The sequence below is a fragment of the Molossus molossus genome, unplaced genomic scaffold (genome assembly GCF_014108415.1).
Source record: "Molossus molossus isolate mMolMol1 unplaced genomic scaffold, mMolMol1.p scaffold_m16_p_5, whole genome shotgun sequence".
Taxonomy (NCBI): Eukaryota; Metazoa; Chordata; class Mammalia; order Chiroptera; family Molossidae; genus Molossus; species Molossus molossus.
The window spans coordinates 22,305,000-22,315,168 of record NW_023425388.1 but is presented as its reverse complement, the minus strand read 5'-3'; positions in this window follow the sequence as shown (position 1 = coordinate 22,315,168).

The following is a 10,169-nucleotide window of genomic DNA, read 5'->3' as shown; positions in this document are numbered from 1 at the left end:
GTAGTTTTTAGTTTTTAAAAATTGTATCTCTAATCATTTTCCGAGTACATTTCCTGAGAAGTAAATTAAATAACTAGAAAATATAGAAATCCTTTTTTTCTTAAACCTGGGGAAACAGGAATTTTAGCACTGGAAGTTACAAAGTCTGAAGTCCAGGTTTGGTAAGTCTTAAAGACAGGAAAAGCAACTTGCCCAAGAGAGTGGTCTACCAAGTCTCTGGCACCGTTGGGACTGGTCCAGAATTCAGAAAGATTGGTTTCATGGTCTTTCCACTCCACCTACTGATCTTTACTTTTAAAAGCAGCCAGATAGGATTATCCACTTTTACAGTGCTAATATAAATTACATTCACCCTGGCTTCCAACACTGCGAGCATGTGACACGCCCGGTTTACAGGTGAGAACATGGAGCCTGGAGCTCAGCGCGGTGTACCTTCCCCGCTGTCCCCTCTCCTACGATAATGTGCCCAGCTACTAACAAAGCCTCACATATACTCATATTCTTTAAAATAACTTTGGTTTTGAAAAACAAAAAAAAAGAATGCAAACATGATCTCTGAGTTCACTTGGCAGTGGCTTTGAATTCAATTAACAGAAATATTGCATCTAAATGATAAGATTAGCTAAATAGTTGTGGGTGGGGCCAATTGGAACTTTTTTTTTACCCAAAAAGTGTGCGGTTATTGCTGATCTTTTTTTTTTTTCCCCTGCTGAAGACTTTAGTTATCTCAATGATGGTATTTCTTCTGGCCCAGCCTTACAAATAGAATTCTGAACTCTGTAAATACAGGGAGATGAATTGTACACACTTAGGGAACAAATGTTTCTGAAAGAGTGAAAATAATAGAACTCTGTCCAGTTTCTGTGCAGAAAATGGTATTTCGAGGCATGACTGAGTAAATGTGGGACATCTTAAATACAGAAAATGTCCCTTCACAACATAGTTTGAAACTTTGGAACTGAAAGCTATTTGTATCTGAATAATATTATTGTCTTTCCTAAACTTATTAAAGTGGTGATATATGAGATAAAAGTAATGAAACAGTCCCCTTTATGTCGATGATTTTTAATATTGTAATCACATGGTTTTTTTATTACAAAATTAACCCTTGAACTAGGAAAGTAACGCTAAATATTGGGATCCATGCTTGTACAATAAACTATGAGGTTTGTGATTCAGAATCACTTATTTGGCCCTGGTCAGTTTGGCTCAGCGGTTAGAGCGTCGGCCCGCAGACCAGAGAGTCCTGGGTTCGGTTCCTGCTAAGGGCATGTACCTTGGTTGCAGTTTGTCCCTGGCCCTGGCTGGGGTCATGTGGGTGACAACCAATCGATGTGTCTCTCTGATATTGATGTTTCTCTCTCTCTTCCCCCCTCTCTCCCTCCTGCTCTATCTGAAGAGAAATGCAGAAGTGTCCTCGGGTGAGGATAAAAAAATTTTTTTTAAAAGAATCACTTATTTGTAAGTTGGTAAATGGATAGATAAAAGTGACCTCAAGTTTGCATACTCTAGCTTTTTTTTTCTCTATATTTAACCCTTAAACTGTGCTCAACATCAAGAGCAATATCAAATACATTTAGGAACTTGGTGAGTATTTTCGTGGCATTGGTGATGTGTCTTGTCATTAGTGAACAAGAACATTGCTGTAGAAGTGGTTGATGACGTGTGGAGGGACCCAAGGATGTGGCTTCACTGCCAGTAGTCACTGAGCTGTGTTGTGTGCCATGGGTGCCCTGGGCACCCCACAGGCAGTATTCTATTTAAATAAATTTACTTTGTGCAATGTCATTTAGATCAATCACTTGGTATTATTATACCTTCGTTTACAAATGAGAAAACCGCATTTTAGAAAGGCTAAGCAACTAGCCAAAGTCACATGACTAAAAAGCAGTAAAATTGGCATTCAAAGCAAAGACTCTGACTTGACAGCCCATGTCCTTAATTGCTGTGCCCCAAATAATCAGGACTTGTGATTTTGCTGTTTGGCTGTAAGAACAGCATGTTTTCCCATGCATTAGGCACATAAATAGTTTTTCTGGTGCGTTGTTTTAGATGTGCACATGTATTTTTACCTCAGTGTCTTATAAATCAGTTCAAAAGCTATTGACCTAGCTATAACACTGAGATTGATATTTTTCTTATATTTCTGTATTCAGGCAACAGTTCAGACCGCTTAAGGTAATGCATCCAAAATCCATTTCAAAGCAGTAAAATACTAGATGAATGTAAGGTCGTGATATTATTAAAATGCCTTTAGAAGTCTGAATTACTAAAAGTGATTATTATAATAAATGTTTCCGTTTTCTCTTTCCTCTAGATATATCACTGATTAAATATGTCACCTATTTTATGAGAAAATGAATGCTTATTGATTTGGCCATTGCGAGTGTCACTTAGGAGTCTCACTAGATCCTGACTGTACAGACATTTAAGGTACCTCGGCATTCCCAGTCCTAGAGACACATCTCTTGTGCACAACCCACTGCAATGCAGGAGATGCTAAAAGAGAAGACTCTTCTAGCTGCTGACTGCACACTAATACTGCCTGTGCCTAATGATACATCTTCTGGCTTTAATCAGGGTGATAGGGGATAGTCAAATATTTTTAGTTGAACAGAATGAGTTTGATTTTGGGAAGGCAAAGGAGAAAACAGAATTGTTTATAGATTCCATGTGAATCGCTGTCCAGTTTCTCCCTCTATCGTCTCTCCGTTTCTTTCTCCAGCATTTATCGAATGCCAGAAACCGTGCAGACAATAGACCTTGCCTCTGCAACTTTCGTTCAATATTGTTATCGGTGTTTATTCTGGAAATGCTACTGATCAATATGTGTATTAGTAGATAATTAAAGTGGTTAGTCTTATTGCATAATGTATGACCCCATCTCCTTAAAAAATGTAGAAAAGCATTCGTTTGGAGCCCTCTGATTCTCATTTGAATTTACTCCGCTTTCTCTGGGGTTCTCCATCGTCCTGACACCCAGAATGATGAGAATGCTCCTTGGAGGGGCTAATGAGCGCCGGCAGCCGCAGGACCATCTCTGTGCTCCGAAGACACTGGGCCCATTGATGTGGTCTAAAGCCTCATTAGCAGTTTTCAGGGTCACATTGTGATTTAGCCTGTGCCCTACATTATCTTCCTCTACAGTCAGGACCTGATAATTATTTTTATTTTTCTCCTAAGATTCCTTTACTTTCATGTCACTGACAGTTTTCTATTTGTGGGCAAAAATGAGGGTCAACATAGCAGCTACACTCATTGCTTTGAGAACCTGCTGAGAAAGAACATCACTAGTGAAGTATTTAAGGAGTTTATTTTCAGAATGTTTATTTTTACACAATGAAAACCAGAGCTCACAGCAAGGAAATTCTGCCAATTATAACTTAATGATCACTTAACGCTCTGGGGTGGTATAGCGGTGGTGAGCGACACGGGCACCTCCCGCCAAGCGCCTGTTTCTGAACATAGACTCCGTCATTTACTAGACACGTGGCCTTGGATAAGCTTTGTGGCTTCTCTGTGCCTCGGTTTTCTCATCTGTGTAATAGCATCTGCCTTATGAGATGGTGAGGATTCTGTGCATGTTTGCAAAGAATGGTAGTATAAAGATAGATAAATTCATGGCCGCTCTTTTTTAAAGTGCGCAATGTAGTTGGGAAGTGTGTGTGTGTGTGTTTAAATAAATATGAATATGATGTAGTTAGTGTTATAACAGAGATGTGTTCATGCTTGTTTACTTTCCTGTGTTGGTTCTACTCCGCTTCTTCAATCACCTTTTTCTTTTAATTGTACGAGTCATCCAAGTATTGCTATACTATAGTTATCATTTTTATCTCATTGAATATTGGTTTTATTTTAAAAGTTTAAAAAGTACTATATAATCTTTCAATGATATTACTATACTTTTATAATTATAGGCAAATACTAATATTTAATTCATCAGTTCTAATTTTTCCTTCCTACCAGTTGGATGTGTCAGCAGAAACTGTGTCCTGAGACACATGCAATAACACATGAAACCAAGGATTGGGCTTTTTCAGAGCTGTGTCTTAGAACTAATGTTGCAGACCAGGATACCCTAGAATGACCTCATCAGTGACCCCCAGTACAGAAACTTAACCCACAATCCAAGTGTCTAATGCTCATGAATCAGATAATTAATACACAGAGGACTTCCTATAGTATTCTTATATTTTGGAAGAAAAACAATAGAGTCTAATCAGACAACCTGGATAAGAAGCCTGTGTACCTTCTCTAAGCCTCACATTTCTTATTATAAAATAGGAGTAGTTTTATATCAATAAAAGCAATATGCTTTCAATAAAATGCAGCTTCTGAGACAGCCTTTAGAATATATGTTCTATAGAATAGAGAATAAGATTGCTTTTCTTTACATTTTGAATAAAAACCCCTCCCCATTAATTTGAAGGATTTGAGAGGATCGTGAGTGCCAGCCAGTTAATGGAATTAGATTGTTATCTTACCCAGGGAATGACTGACACTAAAGATCATTGCATTTATAAAGAGGTGCAAGAACCCCCTCCCCCATCCCTGGACCTACCATATTGGGGTGGAGCAGAGAATCAGAAAGAGTTTTCAATGGTTGAGGCAGAGGCAAGTTCAAAGATGTGCATATTTTTAAGTAAACTATTGTGAGGCATATCATTAGGATGAAGAAATAACAGGCTATACACAGCATCACATTTGAACGCCTATGTGCCGATTTTATGATGTTTTATCATATTATCTCATCTATTAAGTGTGTTACTTTTTATCTCAAACTCTATGCTTTTTTCATGGTGTCGATAAATGAGGATGGTGATTGAATGAACTTTGTCATGATATCTTGAGGTATAGTTATTGATTAAACTCTGTATATATGAAAAGCAAAGAAGTTATGTAATCTGTTCAGGGTATTTTATAGTAATATTATCTTTTCATGAATTCCAGCACTGCCTTCTCCTTTTAAATAGCTATTTGCTAACATCCTAGTAAACATCACCAAAACTAGCCTTGAATGTCTGCATCAAGGTGCAGTAGAATGTATTTAGCTTTCAGTTCTTCAAAGCTACTCCTTTGCAATGGAGTTGAACTTTGCAATTACTTTCCTAGTTCCAACAGTCTCAGTTTTTTTAGAATTTTATTAAACTTAATTATTTTTTACCTATGTTATTTTAACATTGATTTTCTAGAATTGACTGGCTGGGTTTTTTACCAATGTAGAAACATATCTTTTTATTAGGTACAGACTTCAGCATAGAGTCTGTTAAAGAAACCATATGTTCTTTTTCCTCAGGGATGCTTCTAGTTAATGCCTGATATACTGGGGTAATTATTAAAGACACCCACTTTCATTTTCTAAATGGGTCACTATGGGAAATGAAAGTGAGCATCCTCAACAATGAGAAATTATGTGGATACTCTATAATATAAAGTTAATTTCTGATTTTTTTGCTAAAATTGTATTTCAAATTACAGTTCTGGAAATGCCGATATTCTGATCTGTTGTCTTCAAAAGGGTATTTGTACTTTACAGATTATGTAAACTGAGCTTTGGTTTTAAACTTATTGTTGCCTTAATGCCAGATAATTTTGTTGACATGTGTTAGACAATCAATGAGTAACTGATGAATTCAACTCTCTCAACTGAACATCAGATTTTATTAGTACTCTGGTCTACACTAATAGCAGGAAGGAGTCCAGGATGTTAATTCTTTTGACAAATATTGGTTGAGCACTCTGTATGGGCCAATCATAAGTGCTAAAAGACAGAGCAGTAAAGAAAATAAAGTCTCATGCTTTCCTGCTTTTGTTCTAGAGGTTCTTTATATGGTGATAATACATATTTACTAACTTATACTGATGAGATTTTTGCTCTCTTACACAAATTGCTTTTACAAAAGGAAGGCTTCATTTAAAACCCTACCTGTTCTTAATAAGACTGCTCAACGAGTAAGCTAACTTTATACCATGAATCCCTACTGGGTACGTTCTTTTTACTCTCACTCAATAACTGACCTGACATCTAAAGCCCTCCTGGCGTAGACAGTGCCAGTTGCCCATGACTTTTATGTTACGAGTTAATAAAGAAGCACAGAAAATCAAATTCCTAGTAGTCTTGATGTTTTCTGTGTTCTAGCTGACATGTAAGTGTACATGAAAAACTTCTTCATTTGCCTTTGAAAACTTATGTTTCCTCATTGAAAAGGACAGGTTATTATCATTTTCTTCCAGTATATGTAATTCACCTACTTAAATGTATTCTGGGTCTTTTGAAATGATTTCTCTTTGGAGAAAGAAATTTCTCTGTTATTTGGTTCTTCATCAAGCCCATGAATATTTTTAAATTTCATTGACTTATGTTATAGTCATAAAAGAAATAATCGGCAATTTATATACCAAAGTATACTTATTTAGTATGAGAATAATTGTATCATAAAATCAGAAACATCTAATGTTTTAAATATACTTAAGATTATCTAGTTTAATTTTCTTATTTGTCAAAGGTGCACAGGGACTGTGGGAAAGAAATGGTATTTGACTAGCCCCAGTTCACAGAATAGTTTGTGGCAGGCTCAGAAATAAAACTAAGACTTTTTTTTTTTTTACTTTTTTTAATGTGAATCCTCAGCTGAGGTTATTTTTCCATCGATTTTCAGGTAGAGTGGAAGAGAGGGAGGGAGGAGGAGAGATAGAGAGAGAAACATCTTGTGAGAGAGACATATCAGTTGGTTGTCTCCTGCATGACCCCGATCAGGGCCAAGTATTGAACCTGCAACCCAGGTACATGCCCTTGACTGGGAATCTAACCTGTGACCCTTTGGTCCATGGGCCAATGCTCTAACCACTAAACGAAACCAGCCAAGGCTAAATTTTACTTTTTTAAAAGCATTCTGATTATAAATGCAATACTTTAATTTTGAAAATATGGAGAAAGATATAGAAAAAAATTAAATGTCTAGTTAACTTACTCTATGTAAGTTACCATAGTTATAAAACTCTGTTTACAAACTATATAAATATATATCTCTATATCTCTTTTAACTAATATTAAATTTTAACTCTATAAACAATTTGTATCTTGCTTTTAACACCAATAGAAATATTAAGTGGTATCTTATGAGGGATACACATTTGGATTAAAAATCAAGAGGAAGTAATTTATAGAATAAATATAGAAAAACCCTGGGGTTTTAAATGACAAATTTACAAATATAATAAGATAATATAGGACAAATGTGAAAGTAAACACGGATAATTCTACATCATTTGTAAAATGATCTCTTTTGAGGCAAATTTAAATGAGAGAAATTAAAATGACAATGCCGTTATAGATTTATCGACACCTTGTCTTGCTCCTGGAGAGTGATATCTTTTCTCTCCACATGCTTTCTGGGTTATATTTTCTCTTAAATCTTGAAGAAACTTGGTCAACTGATAATCCTTCTTTCTTCTGTATCATTATATCCCTTTCACCAACTCTTTCCTCCCACTTCTCAAAAGTCATCAACTTCCACCCATCAATAAACAAAACAAACCCACCTCTCCTGAATTGTTATTTTTTATTTCTCACTTGCCTGTCCTATGGCTGTAAGGTGGTCAGGAGAGCTGCAAAAACTCCCAAAACGAACTTGAGAGAGGAGAGTAATTTCCCTGCACCCTAGCAGAATGGATAGTTCTGTGTTTTATAAAACATGAAATAATTTTAAAAAAAATTTTTCTTTATTGATTTTAGAGAGAGAGGAAGTGAGAGGGAAGAGAGAGATGGAAACATTGATGAGAGAGATCAACGATTGGCCACCTCCGGCATGCCCCTCACTGGGTACTGATTTCACAAGCTGGGCACGTGCCCTGACCGGGAATTGAACCAGCAACCTTTTGGTTCATGGGTCGATGTTCAACCACTGAGCCACACTGGCCGGGCTGAAATAATTTTTTAAATGATAGTTTTATTAACAACTTGATGATGTCTCTTTTACCTCTAAATTTAAATCAATCCAAGGAAAAGGAGGGAAATCACCCCCAAAAAACTACTTTGTTATTTGCAAGGTATCCTGGACTAAACATGTCCTTGACACAGTGTAACTATAATTTACAGCTATGCTCCCATTTCCATTGGTTTGTTTGGAGATTCTGCCACCACTCAGGTTTCTAATGGTACAAGAGAGACAGTAAAGTCAAGTTGTCTCAAATAAGGTTCAAGAAAATAATCTATTTTAAATGAAATAACCTCAAACCCACAATGTTAATGAAAATAAGAACAAAAGACGTCAGTTCTACTGCTACTTGTGCTCCTACCATTTGTGTGACAGAAAATTAATGTTCATTGGTATGTTCATTTATACAATGATGGACATAAAACAAAATAAGGTCTTTCAACATTATTATTATGTTTTTAGTAGAATCCTTTCTTCAAATGAAGTCAGGTCTGAAGCCAAAAGTATAGAAGAGTAAAAACTGATCTGGTTGGATTAGGAGTGGGACCTCAGAGTCCACCCTTCCACCCCTCCCTCTCTTCCGATGGTACCCCAGGTTCCTGGGCACAGCCTCAGAGCACCACGACACTAAAGTCACTGCAGTAGATAATCACTTAGAATTCCTATAATCTGAAATTTGACCGTTATTTTGCTTTTGCTTTTGTTTTTGTCAACAGCTAATAATTAAATATAAATTAAACCACCACTAGATGGCAGTAGATAAATCTTTGTTCTCACAGTTTCAATAGACATTCTTCCATCCAGTCCTTAAGCACATATTTGGATTACTGACAAAACTTTCAGAAGAATTCCATTTTCTCATATTTTACACTTTATCTTTCAGCTTCTCAATTTATTCTCATTTGGTGTCCTATTTTGAAGATGTTGTGGAATTTTGGTTAGTCCATACAGTCTTTATGATGCCTGCTGAAATATTACTTGCTCTGGTCATGGAAGTTGATTAAAATTGAATAATATTCAAATACATACATTTACATAAGCATCTAAATTTATTAGTAATACCCCTTTGATTTTCTACCTTTACTAGAAGCCTAATCTTTAACCCAAAGGTGATGGTGATCTGGTTATTCATCTTCCCTCTCCTACCCACCCCCTTCCCAATGCATTGTCCTTGAAATTCCAAGAATAATGCTAGTGTGAATTGTGTTGTGTATTAACGTGGCATAAAGGAGCTGCGTCCATATTATATTAGGTGACGGGAGCTCATGATAAGGACAGCCAGGGAGGTGAGGCAGCTCAGAAAGCTGTTTCCGCCTTGTGTCTCCAAGGATGAGTGTACATTAGCTTCATGGATTCAGCGGGTTTTCCAGGGCCACCCGTTTGGGTGACCTCATGCCAACACTGAGCCCCCCAGAAGTTGCCCCCTGCGTCTCTTTTTTGGCATCACTTATTTATACTCCCCAGGAGAGAAGAATCGATGTGTTGTAATCTTTCATAGATCACCCTTTATGGGCAATCTCTGACTGCTTCTTTAAACTGGTTTCATCTTATTGGAGGCAGTTTATACATAGAAAGGTCAGGGTAAAAGATCAAAGTTTTTTTTTTCCTGCTTTCCAGATGAAATTACTAATAGCTCCACATTTTACTCTCAGAATTTTCCCAGTTAAGATGATAAATGACATGATTATCTGAATATACAGTTATCCTTGCCTTAAGCATTAATTCCAGTACTTCAGGCCAGGGTCCTGATTTTAGCTAATTCAAAAAGAACTGCCTTAGGCTACTTTCTTAGGACTGCCAATAATGTAGTCCAAAGAATAAAAGAAAAAGGAATTTAAAGAAGAAAGCTAACTTTAAATTCAAGTTTCTACCTCATTAGTTCAATTTTTGACTAGATACAGTCTCTTTCTAATGCATTGTGGAAAGGAGAATATGATTTCACTAAAGGATATTGTAAAGCTAGAAAGGAATTTAAGTAGTTTGCCTGTATTACATTATAAATAGCAGAGAAAATTCCAAAATTAGAGCTCCAAAAACAGTTAGTTCACAATCTCTTATGCATAACTGGTAGATTGTTTTTTTTATATATCACTCTTAATAATTTACATTACCACTAAATGGATAGAAAGTAGTTATCATTCCATCTAAGTCATTACCCAAAATTCTCTTAAATAATTATATCTTTAGATCTTTAAATACTCTTTCCCCACATTAATACTCTATCATTTTAAT